Genomic DNA, 20,096 nt, shown 5'->3' with positions numbered 1-20,096 from the left:
GGAAGCCCCGGGGTGTCCGTGGCTGGGGGCCGGGCCTGCCGGCGGGGTCCACCGAGTAACAAAGGGCAGGGCTGCGGGACCCTGGGCCGCGCACCGCGCCGACCTAACGGCAGGTCACAAAAGTCTTCATTAAACGTGCAACAGACCGGCATTTCCCCCATGAACCTGCCCGTAGGTCTCCAGTCTTGATTAAAGATGACTTAAACATTGAGGCGCTCCCACCCCGTGGCGGTGTGATAAATACCATTAAAGGTCTGACCGGAGGAGAAGCAAGGGTGGTTATTCCCCCAGCAGGATCTTCGCCAGATTATTTTTCATGCCTTCCTGTTAGTACGATCGGAGTATTTTGGTTTAGGAATGTAAGTGCTACTTTAAGGAACGAGGCATGCATGCTATTTGGTAGGATCTTTCTACTGCCGCGCAAAAAAAGAGAGGTCGTTTTATCATTTGTTTGTTCCTCCTTCATTTTCTCTTGCATTCTTTGATTGTGGCGTCAAAATAGTTGTGTTATTTATATTGACACAGACTGGCCAGAATTAACTATCCCACATGTCACTGCTGCGCGGTTTCCCCGCCTGTGTGCGAAATTGGAGGGTGCGGAGCTGGCCGGCCGTGCCTGGGTCTGAGAGTTCGGGTCCTGGAGAAGGACAGTTTCACGAGAGCAACTCCCACGCTGTCTTGAATGGACCCTGGGAGACCCTGAGCTCTGCGCGAGACTCCAGTATTTTGGTAATGGAATTAGAATTTTGATGTGTTAAGGTACAAATATATTATGTCTGGTATTTGTCTTAGTTCATTAGTAAGGCTTTATTTTGTTAAACTTGCTAATTTGAATAAAATGAAACGTTTAGAGCACCTTAACATTCTAAAAAAAATAACAAGCCCAAGGGATGTGCCATAAAGCTAACTGAGAAGAATGCGAATGTCTGTAAAATGAAACAGGACAGCCAAGGAGCATATTTGGTAGGTACAGGATTCAGCAGTGGGAAAAGAGAGAGGAGTTTTGCTTCGTTTCATTTCCGAAAGCTTTTGTTTGTCAGCATAATCTTTCCAAATGGCTTAGTATACTGAAACTTGCTCCATCAAGGACTTTTAACTTTTGGATGTGTAACTGATACTAGTCAGTGATGACTTGAGAATAGTTTTCATCACTAGTCTTAATCCCATTGTTATTTGTAGAGGACCTTTAAAAGTTGACTGACTAATTTAGAGATTAAAGTTTCCTTGGGGCTCTGAAGTCCCACATTTCTAACTTTATGAGACATCTCAGAGACCAACCCAGAGTGAATAGAATGGGAGATGTCTGTGAAAACAGGTCGATGCTGAAATCACCTTGTCTCCACTTCCGTGAATTAAACTTTAACTTCATTTACCTTACTTGCTCCTACGTGGAGATATTTGAGTCTTACAGGTGGAGCATTTAATGGGGAGATTAAGTTTAGCAACAATTATGTGAAAAAGAAAAGGAGACTTCTTTAAAGAAGAACTCAAAGTGGGGTAAACTCTAACAGATGGTTTTCAGCGTTACTAAACAGGGAAAAATGATAATGTGACCTAGGAATTTAAGTAGAGTTTAGTCATGGATAGTTCTTGAAAAACCAGTGCTCAGTTTATTGGGTTGCTGTGGATTTTTATTTATTCATTTTCCAGGATACGTATGGGTCTTATTCATAATTTACCAGAAGGACTCTTATTAAGAATTTTGTGGGAGTGGCTGTAAGTCTGGCTGGAGATTGTGTTTAGAGTTTCAGCTGCATTATACCTTAATGGCATAGAAATAGGAAACTGAAATAGAAGCTGATTCTGTTCGGCGGGAAGGAGCTTGTCCAGACGTGTGTACTTTCCTTTCATAATATATTTGTTTTCAGTGTTCAAGACACTGCACTCTTTTGGTTTTTATTCCATTTTCAACATTGGTTTTACTTATATCATTAAAAGTGATATTTTGCTTATAATGTAGCTAGATTTCCAACTGAATAAAGCAACTCTGTTGTGCAGGAAACAAATAACTTTTTCATTGGTGTTTGATGGCCAAATTTAGCTGGAGACAGCTAACCTTTCTCGGTGATAGGCATAGATTTCAGCTGAAGGCATAGAACTAATGGTAGAAAGCAGAAGAAAGTGAAATGTATTTGATCAGATATCTGCAGTTATAAATATTTGAACATAGAAGTAACATTCCTTCTTCAAAAGCAGACATCTTACATGCTGTAAATGTTTATGCCTTTTAGCACTTGGATGGACTTTTTCTGACACAATCAATTCTTTCAAAAAATGCATCTCTTTGCTGCCCTAACCCCTCCCCCTCACAAGCTCTAGAGGCTGTGGGGAAAGTTCCATTAACTCTCTTCTTACTGAATGCCGTCCAGAGGATACTAGTGGGCCTGTGTGCTGCGTTGCCCTGGCCCCGCTACCTCTGTCCCCCTCGCTGTACTTACACCGACGGCAGAACTAGCACCCAGCACATGGACCTGCCTTGGCTTGCTTAGCACTGGGCACCTTTGATCTTTTCTTCCGGAATTATTAATGTCTAAACAGGAAGAATTCACTGCATCACTGTCTTTAGCTCCCAGACCCTTATGCTCTTGGTAGGAAACATCATCTCATTTGGATTTGCATTTTTCAAGTGAATAGAGCCGTGTCAGGAGGTGGATTTGTTCGGAAGTCTGATCAGGTGGTGTTTGGAATACATCTCCATGTGTGGTATAGAGGTAGGCTAGCAGGATGGAGCTTTGAGAAGGCAGATGTGAATGTGGAGTGTGGGTGTGCATCCCTGGGCTGCCATTCTGTCTGCTCTGGAGTTTGGGTACCAGCAATTTTTCGACTCTTGTTCTGCGCTGGGCTTGGTGCTAACTGGTGGCATGAGTCACACAGGTGACGGTGGCCCTCTTCTCCCTCCTGTCTTCTCCTTGGGGATGTCACCCCCAACCTTTTCCATCTGATGACCAGCACTATGTTGGCAGCAGCCTGTTAGGGTTTGAATGCGCCTTGGGACCACAAGAGTGACAGCATTTTTTAGATTCAAGCCTTTGCCTCCATTCTCTCTGGACCCAGGAACAAGTGAATTGTGGTGGTGGGGGGGGAGGTAGGGAGGTGGGACATTTCTCTTTGATGGAGGGGTGACCTCTGCCCTGAGTGAGCTGAGATCCCGCTCTACCTCTCTCACCAGAGGGGGGAGTGATTTATGGGAGGGCATCCTCTTTATCCTCTGACTCTAGCTATGAATACCTTACAGTTTTCAGAAATATCGGCAAATTGTCACGAGCCCATGTTAAGAAAGGAGTCACATCAAATGTTTATTAAAGAAGAATCTCTTAATACAACAAACCTTATGGGAAGAATAAAGAAAAACTTTCACCATAAATTTAAAATGTCTCATCCAGTTCTTTTAAAAGCACCTTTATTTTAAAATTAATTTTCTTCAGGAGAGGACTATTTGAGGGTTATGACTTAAATAGTCATAGGGAGGATACATATATAGGCACTATAAATGCACTGCTTGTATTTGAAATTTACACTATCTGCTAAGGTATATCAAGTATATTTTAGAGGGACTGGTAAAAATTAGCAGTTGCAACTGTCTGTTTTGTGTATTCTTTATCCCTTGCATCTGGCTACATGTGATTTGAACAGCTGAAGCTTTTCTTTCCAAAGCTAGTGCTGGCTGTCATATTTATGTCCAGAATGAAATGTTTTCCAGTAGCATACATTGGAATCGTAACGAAGTATAATTTTGTGGCTTTCAATATCCCTTAAAAGTAGTTTTCTGAAAAAGAGCTGGCATTTAGTCTTCAGTGCCAATGGTACTGAAAATTACAAAGCAGAAGTAATTAGAAACGCAACTATTTTTAGAACCCAAACATGTAAATATGTGTAAAATGATGAGTAAAACACCACACCGGTGAGTCAAAAAAGTCAATTTACAAAGCAGCTCCACTGGGTTTAGATACGTTTTACTGTATATTTCAAATATGTGTTCATTCGGTAGATTTTCTTTCTTTTTCTTTCTGTTCTGTTGTTGTTGTTGATGATGGTTTGCTGTCAGGAATTTAATCAAGTCATTGCATTCCAAAAACTGACTTTAAGAGACATGTATTTTATGTGATTGTGAGGTTCAGACACCAACTCGATGGAGTATTGGAAGTCGGTTGAGATATTAATGTATTTTATTTTCAAGACGAAAGTAAGCTGGTGTTTTATTCCTTCAAAAGCAGGTAGGCTTGTCTCGCACCGTTTCTGGCACCCGGAGGACTGCTGTTGTCAGCTCAGCCCTCGGATGCAGCTGTCTTGTTATTTTCTTGCTCATTTAGGGGATGGGGAGCTAGGCTAACTTGTGGTGTTAGCTTTCAGGACGTAGTTGAAGGGAGACTCTGAAAAACTGAGGTTCTCTGGTAAAACTCTAGTTTATTTCTTAGGCACTAAGAATTAAAGAAGAAAGCTTTTTTCAGCATTATTTGGTCTCGCTTGAAAAAGCCTCCCCTCTTCACCTCTTCCCATGTGAAAGGAAGGGATATTTGTTTAGGAATTTTTGTCCTTTGTCTCAGAAAAGGGCAACATGTGCCTGTGTTTGCCATATGGCACTGTTTAACCTACGTTACTTGGGCTGACTTGGGCTGCATGAGGTACTGATTCATTTCAGCACTCCAGAATGTTCTTCGAAAGTTAGGGCAGTGAAGGATGCATCCAGAGATGTGCCGAGAGGCTGTCCTGTCTCTAGCAGCTTCTCATTCTGTTGATATTTGAGGGCTGTGAGCAAGTGTCACTTTTTTTTCCTGAAATAAGTTTTGTGGGAAAGAGTTTGACATTAAATGTTGGCTGATTGTGTTGATTCAGGAAGACACACAGCCCAAAGTGAGTAGTTAAAACTTCTGCTGGTTGTAAATAGGTTGAAAGTTGGGCTAGTGAGACAGGACTTTTCACTGTTTCGTTCCTGATTATTCTGGTGACTTTAACCTAGAGCTAAAAAAAAATGTGTTTTTTTTTTTTTTTCCCCTTAAAGAATTAGCTGTTTTTTTTTGAATGGATGGATGAACCAATGGACAGATGGGTGATCCTCTTCCATAGTTTAAACTTTTGTGGTGCTGTTCTGGGATTATCTAGATGTTTTCATCTTGTTTTGTTTACACGTGTTATTTTGAATTTTCAGATAGACATGGATTTAATCACAAGGGTAGCTCCTCTGCTAGATGCCACGTCTCAGGAAGCTGTGGACGTGGAGAATCAAGATCTCTGCCTCCATTTTTAAGGTCCCGTATGGCTGTGGAGTTGCCCACCAAAGCTCATGTGTGTCCAGATAGTCTCCTGCTGAATCTGTCTCATTAGTTTTAATCGTACTGTGTTTCCTGTTTTAAGGAGAGAAGTAAACACATTTATACTCATTCATGTGTGTTGCCTGTAAAGCGTATGTGGGCATATGTGGATGGGAAGGTACCTCTCAGAGAATCTGAGCGGTGTGAATGAAGACTGCTTTGGGTGACACATCATTTATATTGACACCGTCAGTGACCTGGGGCGGTTTTTGTGCCATTTGGAGAAAATATGATCATTCACATTGATAATCATAGTCTCACCAGATGGAGATTCATTATACCAGAGCTTTTCGTGTCTTTAGCATGACCATTAGCACAACGGTGATAATTTGTTCCTTGGAGTAACACCAAGCGTAATTTAAATTAGTGTTATTGTGATGACCCAGCCAGGTGCTCAAGTGGCTTCCTTAGTTCAGACATGGCTTTTTACTTTTTAAAACAAGAGGCAAGGACGATGACCTCATTTCTAAAACCAACTTGAAAAACACAACTATGAGTAAATAACTGAATTCCTAATGTAAAAATACTTGCCATAGCAACGTAAACTTGGGACAATTCTGCAGAGTCATGGGATTAGTGGTTTAGTGGTAGGATTAAAATTGGCCTCAGTAAATTACCCTGGTGACAGAAAAGCAGAGTCTGTTAAGGGTTTTACAGGAAGATTGGCTTATCAGTTATTTTCTAGGTTGATGAAAGATTATGGGCTGCTTAAAATTTGAACTTTACAAAGGAAGGTTAATTTTTCTAATAGCTACACATTTTAAAGTATCTGTAGGGATTGGTTAAAAAAAAGAGGTTACAGCAGTTAGAATTAGGGATTTTTTTGTGCACGTGGGAGTCCATTGCCCATCCATGTTCATTTAGCTACAAACGTTCAGAGGGCAGTTGAGAGTATGCATTTCAGCCAGCGGTTAAATTAGGTCTTTCCAGTGTCCATGGAAATAGTAGACTATTTTGGAAAGTGCATTAGATCTTTGGGGCCACAGAGGCACCATTTAGACGCTTACTGAGCTGTACCTTCGTGGCCCGAGCAGGTTACGGGGGTGCATTGTTCCAGAGTAGGGTTTTCATGTCTGTCGGGAGTTTTCAATTGATTCTACAGAATGACCATGAAGGGAAACATTTACTTTCCTGGTTGTTTACCTTTCTTTGTACATTTATGTTACTTCTATTTGGACTTGTTTAAAAAGGCTCATACTGAGAGTTATATGTGTGTTATTTGCAGCTGACTTAGAGATGATTTGGGGGTGGATCTGGACATTTTACAGGTACTGAACTGCAGAAGGACTTAGTGATTCGGCTGAGGCCACAGTGATGGAGTTGAGCTCAAGCCCAGGTTTCCTGAGTCGCAGTCTGGTCTCTTCCTGGTACCCCGTGCCGAGCGCACGGAAGAAAGTGAGGTCGCCGTCTGAGTTCACAGTGAGCTTGTCGAGAAGGTGCAGGGCTGATCGAGCTCTGCGAGTGTAGACCTAGCAGAGTGGTGGGTTATTTAGGACAGGAGGGAGAGGGCTCCACTTCCGTTTCACTTTCTGTTGCTTAAATCTGTCTCCAGAGAGAAGAAAAAATGTTGACTAAATTTTTGCAGCTCTCCATGGGGATATCGTGTTAGTGGGAGAACTGGATAAACTGTCCCACTTCAAGGCCACCCAGCATCGCCGAGCTCAGACTGGGAGGAAACGGGGAAGCCCTGTCGTCACCCAAGACCTGGCAGCTGTGGGCACCCGTTCCCAGCTCAGCACGGGGCCCGGGTACAGATTTTCTCGGGTAACCCAACAGTTAACACCCTACTGTCATCACTTTTTATAAGAGCGTAAATACAGAAAGCAAATCACCAGCAGGGGATAGAAAGTCCTAGAAGAAAAATGCCAGCAAAACATCGCAGGGAAAGGGGTCCTCGAGGACCAGCGATGGCTGAGGTAGACCCGCAGTGTCTGGTGGGCCTCCTGTCTGAGGCCGCGGCAGAGGTGAAGTGCACGCTGGTGCAGAGCAGGGCACGTGCAGGGCTGGGCTCTCATCGCGATGCAGCGGGTCATTGCCAGGTGGGTTGGGGAGAGCCACAGGGGAGACCAGAGCAGGTGGGCACCTTCCCTTGTGCACATCTTTGGTGCAGGTGGGACGAGATGGCAAGGAAGAGGAAGACAGGTGGGGGAGAGGGGCAAGCCGACCACGGTGAGACCACGCTTCCCTTTTCCCTGCTGGTGATGGCAGTTCAGACAGGTGGCCACAGCACCCGTGGGCCTGGCTGGCGGGGTCTTGCTCTGCTCCTGGATGCTGTATAGGGGATCCGTTCCCTCTGCCTGCTCCGGCAAACTGGGAGCTGGGCCAGGGTGCAGTGAATTTGTCTTCATCGTGCGAGAGCCGCTTAGAAAACCTGTCTCCTTTGCGTTCTCCACGTGGGCAAACATAGCCAACATTCTAGGTTTTCTCTTAAGGGGAAAAATCAGTAAACTGAGACCCAGATTTTGCATTTGTTTTCTCTTCTCTGAAGAAGATAATACTGAGTACTTTTTCATTATTTACCTGACACTATGCCCTAGGTAGTTTGCTACTTTTCTAGAAATTTCTCAAAATACGTAATGACCCATGTAAACTCAGATTGTAGAGATTTATTTAATCGGTGTATGGACATCATCCTGTATGCCCTTCTGTGAGGATTTTGGCAAGCTTGTTGGAGAATCTGGTGATTGAAATCCTGTTATTCGTCTGTTGGTAGGAAGAGTTTGCTTGTTTATCCCCATTCCATAAAGGGTATGAGGTAACACTTGAGGTCTACGTTAAATATAGAGTAAAACATAAATAAAAGTCAAGAACAAGGAAATGAAATAATAGGTCCTGACAAGGGGAAAATAGGATTCCATAACCCAGATCATCGTGTTCCGTCCTGTGGGTATATACTTGGACCAAAATTTATAATCTGAGCTTTCTGGTCACTAAAACAAGAGTGAAACAGGGCCATTTATATGTCGAATTGACAATACGGGCAAAACTCACCGGTTCTGTGAAAGAGAAGCCTTTTCTAGCCTGTAACCCTAAAGGAGACTCCTCACGTTGATTTGTATGTTGACCTTTTTCACAGGCCACGTGTTTTCATGTAGACGGTCTTCAATGACGCTCTTAGGGTAGGTCTGCGGTGGCTTTCCAAAGGTGGTTCCTTGGAGCTACCCTGGTACAAGGAGCCAAGGGCATCAGAACACAGTAGTACCCCGCGTTGAGAGCTATTTTTTGAATCACCATGACAGTACGATCCCAGGTATTGAGCATTAACAGTTTCTCGCTATGTTAGAAGTTTAATTTTTACTACCAAGGACTTATAGACGTGAATCAAATTGGGTGAATGCCTGAAAAACCAGCCCCCCAAATAAATAGCTCATAAATGCTCTACCAAGGCTCATTTCCTTTCCACAAACATCCATCTCACACCCGCTGTGAGCAAGGCTCCCACGTTCTGTGTGTATTTTGTTTAGTATTCGTAACAGTTAGGAGATAGAAAGTCATTCTAGTCCCCTGCCCCCCACCTCCTTAACCACTGAGACTCTCGCGGTTAAGGAACTTGGGTTATCTGAGCAGACCATCTTCTGGGCAGTCACCTTGAACTTGACCTTCCTTATGCTCATTGAAGCCTAGAGACTTTGAGTCTTGGTCTGAACCGTCTGGAATTGTGTCACTGTGGAGATCACATCGTGGAAGGCCAGTGTTCCTCCTCCCGGCCCCTCCCCCTTTCTAGGTGGCCGGGGTTACTGGTGGATCCCCAGGAGGAGCTGGGAGCCAGTGTCAAGGGTGCCCTGAGCTGGGACTGGCCACCTGAGCGTGTGGGCCCCCGCTCAGCACGTGGCCATGTCTGTTGTGAAGGTGAGCGGAGACTTCGAGTAATCAGTCCATCAGGAAAGAGCGTGCTCTGGGGATTTGAAGCAGGGAAGCTCCTGCATCAGCGTCCAGCCGTCCAGCCAGCGAGGGGGGCTTGGCCCCCCTCAGCCGCCTCTTCTCCTGGCCGGGTTAGGGAACCTGCACCAAAGCCCAGAGGGGCCCGAGCTTGGGAAACTGGGGTCTGTATTTGCAAATCTCTAGGGCAGGGGTCGGCAGCCTTTTTCTTCCTCCCTCCCTCCCTCCCTTCCTTCCTTCCTTCCTCTCCCTCCCTCCCTTCCTTTCTTTCTTTCTTTCTTAAAATTTTTATTAGACTATAGTTGATGTACAATGTTGTGTTAGTTTCAGGTATATAGCAAAGTGAATCAGTTATACATATATATACATCTCCACTCTTCTTTTTTTAGCTTCATATAGGCCACTACAGAGTATTGAGTAGAGTTCCCTGTACTGTACAGCAGGTTCTTATTAGTTATCTATTTTATATATGGTAGTGTGTATATGTCAGTCCCAATCTCCCAATTTATCCCTCCCCACTGGCAGCCTTTTTTTGTAAAGGGCCAGATAATAAATATTTTGGGCTCTGTGGGCCAGAACTTCTTGTTAGAGCTAATTCACTCTGCCTTGTAGCAGTTACAGAAGCAACCACAGACAACACATCAGTGAGGAAATAAGCTTTATTTGTGGACACCGAAACTGGAATTTCATGTCATTTCATGTGTCACAAAATACTCTTCTCCCTTTGATTTTTTTCCAGCCACTTAAGAATGTAAAAACCATCCTCAGCTCACAAGCCACACAAAAACAGGTGGCGGGCAGGCTGGCTTTGGCCTTGGGGCTGCAATAGGCTTACCAGCACGCTAAGACAGCGCTGCCTGGTAAACAGAATGCTGCTGTCGTTTTCAGTTTTCTAGTTACCCCATGGAAAATGGTTAAAGAAGTGGGAAAAATTAATAATGTGTTTTACTTAACCCGGTAGATCCAAAATGTTCCTTGAACACGTAAATGACATGGAAGTTACTGCTGAGTCAGTCTTCGCTCTTTATTTCGCACTAAGCCTCGGAAATCTGGCGTGGATCTCACGCTTAGGGCTCAGCCCGATGTGGACTCGCCCCCTTTAGCCCCCGTGGAGGTGGCACAGCTGCGGGGCTGGAGGTGCTGCCTGGGCGGGCGCCCCTGCCGTCAGCCAGGGCCTGGTGCTGAGGTCGAGGAGGAACCTTCACTCCTCCAGTTCAGCTGTTGGTAGACAAGGACTCTAAGGGGAGATACGATACTTTGGAAATATCTCAGCCGAATCCGAGCAGCTTAATTAAGGGAGAAAAAGTTCTTTTTTACCACTCTCAAGCCAGGAGCCGGGGTCGGGGGGGGGGGGCGCTGGGCGCTGAAGGGAGGCTGGGGCCTGACGCCGCATCATGTCTGTCCCTCGGCGAGTCCCTGGTAAGTTGGCCCAGCACGCTGGGAACCAGGAGCCTTGCTGTCTCCCTGTTCCCTGCTGCCGAGCCCCGCCTCTGCTGTAGCATCCAGAAACTCAGAAGTGTTAATCCGGGGTTGCAGGTGTGTGGGAAGGAATTGAAGTGTAAGAGGCAGCCTCTGGCTTCCAATCCAACATCCAGTCGTGGTGCCTTTTGGCCAGTTCTGGAGCCGGTATGCCTTTACTTGTTCATCTGTGAAATGGGGTGAGATGCTGGCCTCCCCCGAGGGCCGGTTAAAGGACGATGTGCCTTGTACCCGAAAGAAAGGGAGCAGAAAGCAGACTAAATTACAGATGAAGGTCACTTAACCCGAGAATTTCAGAACACAGAAGGATGGTTCCAGTTTATTCTCTGTCACATCTAGTGGTAATATGTAAACGTTTAAACTTTACATCCAGCATAAAAAAGCATTTGGTTCTTCCTACATTTTGCACATTAAAAAAAATCACCTGTTTATGTTACAGAGGAGGTGAGAATTATGGTCTAATTCAATTAGATAGATGTACTTTATATTGAGCATATTAAGCCTTAAACCTGTTTTATCCTCATTTGCCACTTTTTTGCTTTGTTAACCTCACAATATAAAAAGCAACTTTATAAAATATAGAAACTGTTAACTTCGCTTGGGGGCTTAAAGTGTATCTGGAGTGAAAACCCTGGGCAGAGTTCATTGATTATTTTGTACATCGTTGTTGTAATGATGGTAGGACACCAACAAAATGCTCTTTGTTGGAGGAACAGAGTATTTTTCTGAGATTGTGCTTTTGCAGGGCCTCCCCCTGCATTCTTCATGGATGAACTCGTGCCGATCTCATTTCTGCTCCCAGGTCCTGGGGATGTGAAATACGGTTGTTGGATGAGAGCTCAGTACACTTTGAGCTCTGTATCAAAGCTCGTGAAAGCGCTGACGTAGGGGGTTTTCACTTAGGAGGGCCGTGTGGATGGAAAGGCAAAACTTCTTTTCCTCAAAATGGATCTGGAACCAGTGTGTTTCATCAGTCTTTTTAAAGTAGGTCATTTCCATGTAATACTATTAATAATAAGAAAAATGAAGATTCTTTCCCCCCAAATGGGTAACAATAATGGTTCAGAAAAGGTGTTTCTCAGAGGGAAGAATAAAGTAAGTAACTCAAAGCAAATGATCTCCTTTAAAGGATGCTTCTTTCAAGGAGATGAGGGTTAAATACAGTGTCATGAATTTTTGTTCCTTCATGTCAGCAGTATTTTTGGCTGTGATTCGTATATTATTCATGTGCTGTTAGGAATTACAGCGAGAGACTCAGGTCCTGCCTTGAAGGACTTTACAGTGGGCCATTTTGTGAGTGTTGCAGAGTATGCTTGGGGGTGGTTTGGCAGCCAGCTGGAAGGAGATTTATAGGTATAAAATTGCAAGGGAGTCACATTGTGTTGGGATATTTATTACCTGCCACAGGTAGGCACAAAACCCTGCCGTTTTAGGAGACGGCGCAAAGCTCGTCTGTATCCCCATGTGTCTCAAGACTGCTGTTCCGTTTGGTTATTAAGTTTTGTCACCTTTTGAAGGTGAGACCTGGTGAAATTGCTTCCTCATCCTGGGGCTGGTCCTGCCCTTTGCCACGATGCTGTGGTTTACCTGCTATTCCTGCCTGTAAATCCAGGTTCAGGTCAGCAAGTTTATTATTTAGACTGAAGGTCACGTTCCGTATCTTGCCCTATCAGTCACTGAAATGCTTCTTTGGATAGTTAAATGGTGTTGAGACAGACTAGAATTCTGTTTACTCTCTTGCTTGTGGACTCCTAGTATCAGTGTTCAGGAAACTTATCGGACTTTAAAAAAAAATAAGATCCACTAGCGTTCAGGTAGGATAACAAAGTCCAGATCGACATTGTTCAGCTCTGATAAAAAGCACTATTTCTCTTTTTCTGTTTCCTTGGCCCAACAGAACAGTGCTTTGGAGACGTGTGCAAGTTTAGGCAAAGGGATACTTCCACGCAAAGGAGAAATGAGAACTTCTGGTGTTAGGATCACTGTTCTTTAGTGTGTGGGCCTGACTTTCTTTGCAGAGTTTTCTAAATTCACATGCATCTCAACGAGTTAGATTTCATAAGTTGACTCTTATCTAGGGAATGATTGAAGGCCCCAGAGCCAGTCACCCCAAATTGGCCGTACATCTGGGGGACTCAAGAGCTTAGGCAATTTCTACCCAGTCACGTGAAATTTATGGGTATTCATTTGCCTGAGGATCTGCTAGTCAGATGGGCTTCAGTATGACAGTAAATGCAAGTGTTCTGATTAAAACATCCCTTGATTAGACAAACCATGGCTGGGTTTGGAGGTTAGTGGAAAACAGACACAGGACTGCAGGCTTACATTGAATCACTCAGGGCAGAATTTCTTTCCTGTTCACTTGAAAGTCACTTTGTTTAATTCACTTTAAGATGTCTGAAGTTGGAACTACGAATATGAGCTCTGTCCTATTTTTTTTTAATGAATTTATTTATTTATTTATTTTTGGCTGTGTTGGGTCTTTGTTGCTGCGCGTGGGCTTTCTCTAGCTGTGGCGAGGGGGGGCTACTCTTCCTTGCGGTGCGTGGGCTTCTCATTGCCGTGGCTTCTTTTGTTGCGGAGCACAGGTTCTAGGCACATGGGCTTCAGTAGTTGTGGCTCTTGGGCTCAGTAGTTGTGGCTCGCGGGTTCAGTAGTTGTGGTCCACGGGCTTAGTTGCTCCGCGGCATGTGGGATCTTCCCGGACCAGGGCTCGAACCCGTGTCCTCTGCATTGGCAGGAGGATCGTTAACCACTGCGCCACCAGGGAAGCCCTGTCCTATTTTTAACTGAGAGGAATTGTAGTAGCTGAGCACAAGTGGGGTTCCTTTCCCGTTACCCCTTAACTTTGTTTCTTGTGTAGCATCCCATTTGCTGGAAGGGAGTTGATCTGAATGTCGTTATTCCAGGGAATTAATATGAAGCTATATACATTTTAATTATTGAACCAGAATTAAACGTGGACAGCTGGGACCGAGGTCTTACACGGTATTTCTCTTGGTAAGGGGGTAAAGACACACAGTACTTCACTTTGAAGACATAGAGATTTTCAGAAATAAATTATGTAGAAGTTCACAAAATGCTATGAAGACACAGCACTTTTCCGTTAGGGGTGGATGGTGTGGAATTCACGGCAGATAACACGTTAATTGATTTTCAGCCACATATTTGAGTAATTGAGTTATAGCCAAATACTTAGGATAGCGTTCCACTTGCCTAAATTAAACTCTTCCTTTTCAGATAATTATACAAAATGCAAAGTTCGTAGACTGCAAAGACTACATCATCTTTGCCGGCAAGATATTTACCATCCAAAGAGGAAATTGCATTTTGAGAAAAAAGAACGTGTGAGAGATTTCACAACATGAATGTAATTTTATTTTATGCAGGCTACAATTTGTTGAATGCCTTCTAGATGCCAGTCGCTTTATTAGGCATTTAAATTCAATAATAGCTTAATGAATATATGTAGATTTTTAATATACATATATAAACTTTAACTTAAAAATTAAAATCTGACTATGTTACGTGAGTTTTCCTGCAACTTTAAAAAAAATTTTTATTTTCCCAAATTAGTCCTGTTTTTAAAAATTTTTTTTTTAATTATTATTTATTTATTATTTATTTTTGGCTGTGTTGGGTCTTCGTTTCTGTGCGAGGGCTTTCTCCAGTTGCGGCGAGCGGGGGCCACTCTTCATCGCGGTGCACGGGCCTCTCACTATCGCGGCCTCTCTTGTTGCGGAGCACAGGCTCCAGACGCTCAGGCTCAGTAGTTGTGGCTCACGGGCCCAGTTGCTCCGTGGCATGTGGGATCTTCCCAGACCAGGGCTCGAACCCGTGTCCCCTGCATTGGCAGGCAGACTCTCAACCACTGCGCCACCAGGGAAGCCCAGTGCTTTTTTAAAAAGTGTTTTATTTTGTAATCTTTATTTATTATTTTTGCCCACGTTGCACGGCATGCGGGATCTTAGTGCCCCGACTAGGGATTGAACCCGTGCCCCCTGCAGTGGAAGCACAGTGTCCTAACCACTGGACTGCCAGGAAAGTCCCTGCAACTTATTTTTTTTAACGTAGCCTCACAACTTACTCTTTGTGGGATGGGTGGAGTACAGTTGTTTGCACACCCCGTCTGTGGTTTCCAAATGCCCAGTACCCAGTGTGGTCCATTCTGACCTGTCGGAAGGGAATTTGGGGTGAGCATCAGCCAGTGGGAGTGGGCCAGCTCCCGCCAGGTGGATGTCACCCGGGGAAGCTGCGCTGTGTTTGTCCCCGTGGGGGACTTTGTGTTGCTACCCATTTCCTCGTGTGCAGTGAACCTCTGTGATACAGTTTTGTGCACGTGTGAGAATGTTTCTTTGGGGTTAGTTCCCTGAGACGGAATTTTTGGCAGGAAGGGGCATTTTCATTGATGGATATTGACGCATTTCCCAACAGGATATCAAAATGCCATTTTACAGCCCCAGCAGCAGTCAGGGACCTGTGGCTTTCTCTTTGTCAGCACTTGGTGTTATCAGTGTAAGTCTTGGGCAACTTGATAGGGAAAACACCGCATTGTGTTTTAAAAATGTAAAGCCACATTTAGCATTTCTTAACGTTTGTTGACTATTATTTCTCTTGTGAACCACCTGTTCACTTACTTGGTCGGTTTTTCCACTGAGTTATTCATGATTTGTTGCTTTGTAAGAACATTTTGTTTATTAGGACAGTAGCTTTGTGCTTTGTTGTTGCTCACCAAACATTCAAATAGCCTACATCTGAGTTGTTTCTCAAAAGGTGTGTGACTGAAACTGATTTTTTTTTTTTGCATTTGAGTGGGTGAAGGAGTGTGTAACAGTTCTTTTGATTTCTTACCTGATTATTGTTCTGGTTACTTTTTCTCTTGATTCCTGGATAGATTTTGGACATTTATATTTTACTAGAAAATTAGTAATTTCTTTCAATATTATCACACTTATTAATGTTTTGAAGAACATTGTATTCTTTTAATTTTCCTTCCTTTGGTGGTCAGTAGACCTGATTTTCCCCAGCCCCTGCCTTTTTTTCTTTTGATTAGGCCAGCTTGTCTTTTTTTCTCCTTCATTGGGCTTATCAAAGAGCCAGTTATGGATTGCATTTATCAGTTTTGCTGTTTTTTTTCTCTTTTTCTGATTTTTGGTCACCTTTTAAAATTCAAATTTACGGATTTTAATTTTTCTTTGTTACTTTTTGATTTGAATATTTCACTTACATATTTTCTTTACTTTTAAATCCTGCAGCTGGTTATACTTTCAGCTTTCTGTGTGTCCCATAAATTTTGACACAGAGGAGTTTCAGGAGAGTTTTGCAATTGCCCTGTGATCTCCTCCTGCCCCAGGAGTTGTTACAGAGAGTTTAAAATTTTCCAAATGGGTGGACTTGTGTTAGTGTTGTTTTTGCTTTCACTTGTTAATTTTTGGTATCGCAGTACTATGTATGGAGCTTGGGAGATCTGTGCTGTTTCTGATTTAAGGAACTGTTAGAGCCCATCTTTGTGGTAAGCATGCAGCCAGCTTATCTCCTGTTGTCACTTTAGCAAAGTGGCTGGTGTGGGGTTTGATACTTACATACTAGATTCAACTCTGCTTTTTAATTCAAGTCTTCTATTGTTTTTGCCTCTTTAAGCCTCTCTCTTTTGCCTGCCTCTGCCAGGTTTAAGAGAGATTTGTTAATTCTCCCAGATCCATTTTCTCTCTTTTGATCTTTCCATGTATTCACTGGGGTGTTTGCTTTGTGTATTTTGTTCTCTGTTATTTGACTTTCAAGGTGTAGGACAATCTTATTCTTTGTGATTTTTTTTTTTTTTTTACCCTTAATCATTATAGTATGACTTTTGTGCAACTGAATGCCTTTTGAACCATGAATTAAACTTTTAGTGATATTTCTATCTTCACTGTTGTTTTTGTTTGCATTTTTCTGGTATATTTTGTCTGTGTGTCCAAATTTTCTGAGTTCCTTCATTTTGGGTGTCTTCTGTACGAGGCAAATAGTTGGATTTAGTTTTTAACCCTTTCATTGAGTCTTTTAAATAAGTAGATTCCATTTATATTTTTTGCTGAAACAGATTTCTTAGGTGTTCTTTCCTAATTTTTTAAAAAACTTTTATCTTGTTTTATGCTTTCTTCTTTTTTTTCTTGTTTTCTGTTTATTGGTGTATGAATTATGTTTCCTTTAATCCTTGAAATCAGAAGGTAGATAGAAAGTCCAATGTTTTCTGTTTTACTAGTGGTTATATTTATAACTTTTGCCTAAACCCCTGTTTCTCAATTTATCAACTTCAGTAACAATATAATTTGACTTCCTCTTTGGGAAGGGTGAAGAAATGAGTGCTTCTGTTACCTTCCTCCCTTTCTTTATCTCTTCCCCTCTCCCCACACGGTATTGTAATTCCTTTTTTGGATGTTGTTTTAGTCTACTCTTGTTAATTTATTATTTTTACATTGTATATACTGTCTTGCAAGAAATGTAATAATTACATGTTTATAGGTATGTCACAGTTACTTAGACTTGATTCTGTTTACACTTATTTCTTTGCTTATTGGGTTTAGTGATCATTACCAGATTTTTTTCGTTTTTATTTTTTTGCCTGTGAGTTCTTTGAATCTTCTTTTGTTTGGCTGGATTCCCTTTCCAAGTAGATGGGAAAGGATGGTTCTGGGGAGGACAGGAGTCCTTGCTGGAGTTAGTTCCCTGAGCAGGAGAGGGTGCTGGGGAAGGACCGAGCAGTGGGCAATGGGCAGAGCCCAAGAGAGCCTCGAGGTGCTCGTGTGTGTGTGTGCACACGTGTGTGAGCACGGCAGGTGGCGTCTGAGAGGTTGTTAGGGGCTGTGAGTGACCTTGAGGACGCTGGGCTCTGTGCACTGGGTAGTGGGCGTCCTGAGGGCTCTCACCAGTGGTGAGGTGATGGGTTCTGGGTGACCCCTCAGTGGTCTGCAGCAGGGGGCTCGCCGGCGGGGGGACTGAAGAGGGGGCTGTTTAGGGAAGACGGCGCAGGGCAGTGCAGAGGGAGGGTGGTGCTTGGGGACAGACCCGTGGCCGTGAGACTGGAGAAGGGGGACCCGAGTGGGGCATTGGAGGGTGCGGTCCTGGAGACGTGGTGACGGATTGGGCCGGTGGGAGATGGAGGGAGGCCCAGTGTAGACGTGGTGAGTGCGGGGCCCGGGCCTCCAGGTCTGACCCTGGTAGAGGCTGCACCCAGACAGTGTGGTCCAGCTTCCTAAGACTGGCAGTGTCTCCTGCGCTGGGCCAGGATCTCTGTCCAGTTACATCGTGCAATTCTGTGAGGCCATCAAATAAATGTTCGGGAAGAGACCTGACTGCTCCTGCGGGAATGTTTCGACAGCAGTGGCCTGGGCCTTCCGGGTCCCAGAAACACTTGTGTTCCCTGCTCCCCCGACAGAAGTGGGCAGGTGACAAAGCACTCAGTCCACGCACGGGCACAGTAAGGGCCAGAGAAATACGCAGAGGCCACACATCCCGGTACAGAGAAGGGGGATGAGGCCCAGGAAAGCTCCCTGCAAGGGGTTGCTTCTGTCTCATGCCAGGTGTCAGAGGGGACACAGACCAGCATTCTCACCTGTCCCACCAGGATGCTGGTGGCAGAGGATGCCTGCCTTCTGAGTTCAGGAGGTTGAGGGGTTGATGACTGTCATAACCTCTGAACTGAGGATCCATTGTGCATACTTGTAAAATTATTCTTTAAAAGTTCTGAATAGCAATAGTGTTTTTATCTGATTCTAATTTCTTCTGGCCAGCAGGTTGGTGAGGGAGACTGTAGGTCATGTCTTTGATGTGGGTAGAATAAGGCATCTGAAAGTTGTGTTCTAATTAATCAGCTTGCAAGAATACTTTTAAGAAAATTACTTGGGAAGGAGAAAGGAATATAGAAGGAATTTTAAATATCAGGTTTATTGAACTTTATGGAAACATTGTCAAGGGAATGGTAAGCCGTGCAGTATGTAGGATTTACATAAAATCACAGAGAAGAAGTTCTTAATGTGAATTAGGTCAGAACTTCATTGCTTTTGGCCGAGGATGGTTGTAAAATATTTGTTACCAAAAAATGAAGTGGATTAAAATTCTCAGGATAAACCAGAGAGCACAGAAGAGGATTCGTATGGAATTTCCAGCCCAGGAAGAAGTGGGACATTCCAAAGCTGATTTATAAAAGGGCTCCTTGGATCAGAGCACTACACAGTGTCAGTTAAATGCCGCATCTAAAATAACTTGAACTTGGAATTTCTCAAGCCGTTAGTGCAAAAAAGAGTCACTGTGGGAAGCATATTGTGCTGGATAGAAATATACCCTTTATGGGGTTCTTCTTTCCATATTTGAATTAGAATTGTATTCTGAAAACTTCTGATTTGCTCCAGAGCTAAGTTAAAATTGGGGGGGAAAAAAGGGACTCTTTTCTGTAAGTTTTTGGCCCAGACAACTCAGCAGAGAGCATGAAGTGTAACAGGGAATTTACAAACAGGCTGTTCCAGATTCGGCCCATGAAAATTGGCTGCCTCATCTAGAAAAAAATTTTTTAAGCAGTTGGTGGATTCTAGTGATGACCTCCGACATCTAGAGGTCTAATCCTCATTTGAGATAATACTGTTTCCAGAGCAACGTATTTTAAGTAATTTTAACAATTGATTATTGACCTCATGAGGCCTGTAAATATTATTCACTTACGTCTTGTCTTATGATCTTTAAGGGAGTACAATATTCAAGCATTTTAAATGATTTTAAGCCTTTAAACTCTACATTGTTTTGGCTTTTTATTGTGGTAAAATATATATAAGGTAACATTTGCCATTGTAACGATTTTTAAATGTACAGTTAGTGCCTACACTGGTTTTTTAATTAGTGAATATTAGTTGAAAGGAACATAAGACAACACCGTGATTTTTCTAGGTACAGTGTGACTTAACCTTTCAGATTCCAGGGCTTGAGAATAAAAGAAGATAAAAATAGAAAGTGAAGTCTCTGTTTAGTCCCAACATTAAAATTATATTTTTAAAAATATTAAAGTTTCTGGTCAGGAGACTAAAGTTACCAAAATCCCTTTTATCTGAAAAGTGAATCTCCTCCCTTGGCCCAACTCAGTAATTTTATTTAATTTCTTTTTACCTTGAAAGAAAGCACTTTTACCCTAAATGCAGTAGTGGAAACTATTACTAGGTTTTTGGTTATTTCAGTGTGGAAGGGAAAATATGTAACCTGAAATCATGAGTACTTTCTTTTAACTGTCCACTCTGTACAATACATACATTCATAGATCTGTACTAAAACTTATTTTTAAAGAGCCCTCTAAATATAAGGGTGTAATGAGTGTAGCTTTCTTAGTAATATAAAAACAGGACAGCAAATCCCTAATAATAATAAGTTTGGGTGTCATTTTGGGCTGGTGACCTCACTGTGCTGCAC

General features: G+C 43.2%; 1 protein-coding gene across 4 annotated transcripts in view; it reads left to right on the top strand.

Annotated features, from left to right (window-relative positions):
* Positions 1 to 20,096, top strand: part of ZNF516 (zinc finger protein 516) — a 113,699-nt gene that overhangs the window by 4,240 nt on the left and 89,363 nt on the right. The window lies entirely within an intron of this gene.

Source organism: Balaenoptera ricei, chromosome 14 (genome assembly GCF_028023285.1).
Source record: "Balaenoptera ricei isolate mBalRic1 chromosome 14, mBalRic1.hap2, whole genome shotgun sequence".
Taxonomy (NCBI): Eukaryota; Metazoa; Chordata; class Mammalia; order Artiodactyla; family Balaenopteridae; genus Balaenoptera; species Balaenoptera ricei.
The sequence above is the reverse complement of the archived record's forward strand: the minus strand, read 5'-3'. Positions and strand labels throughout refer to the sequence as shown.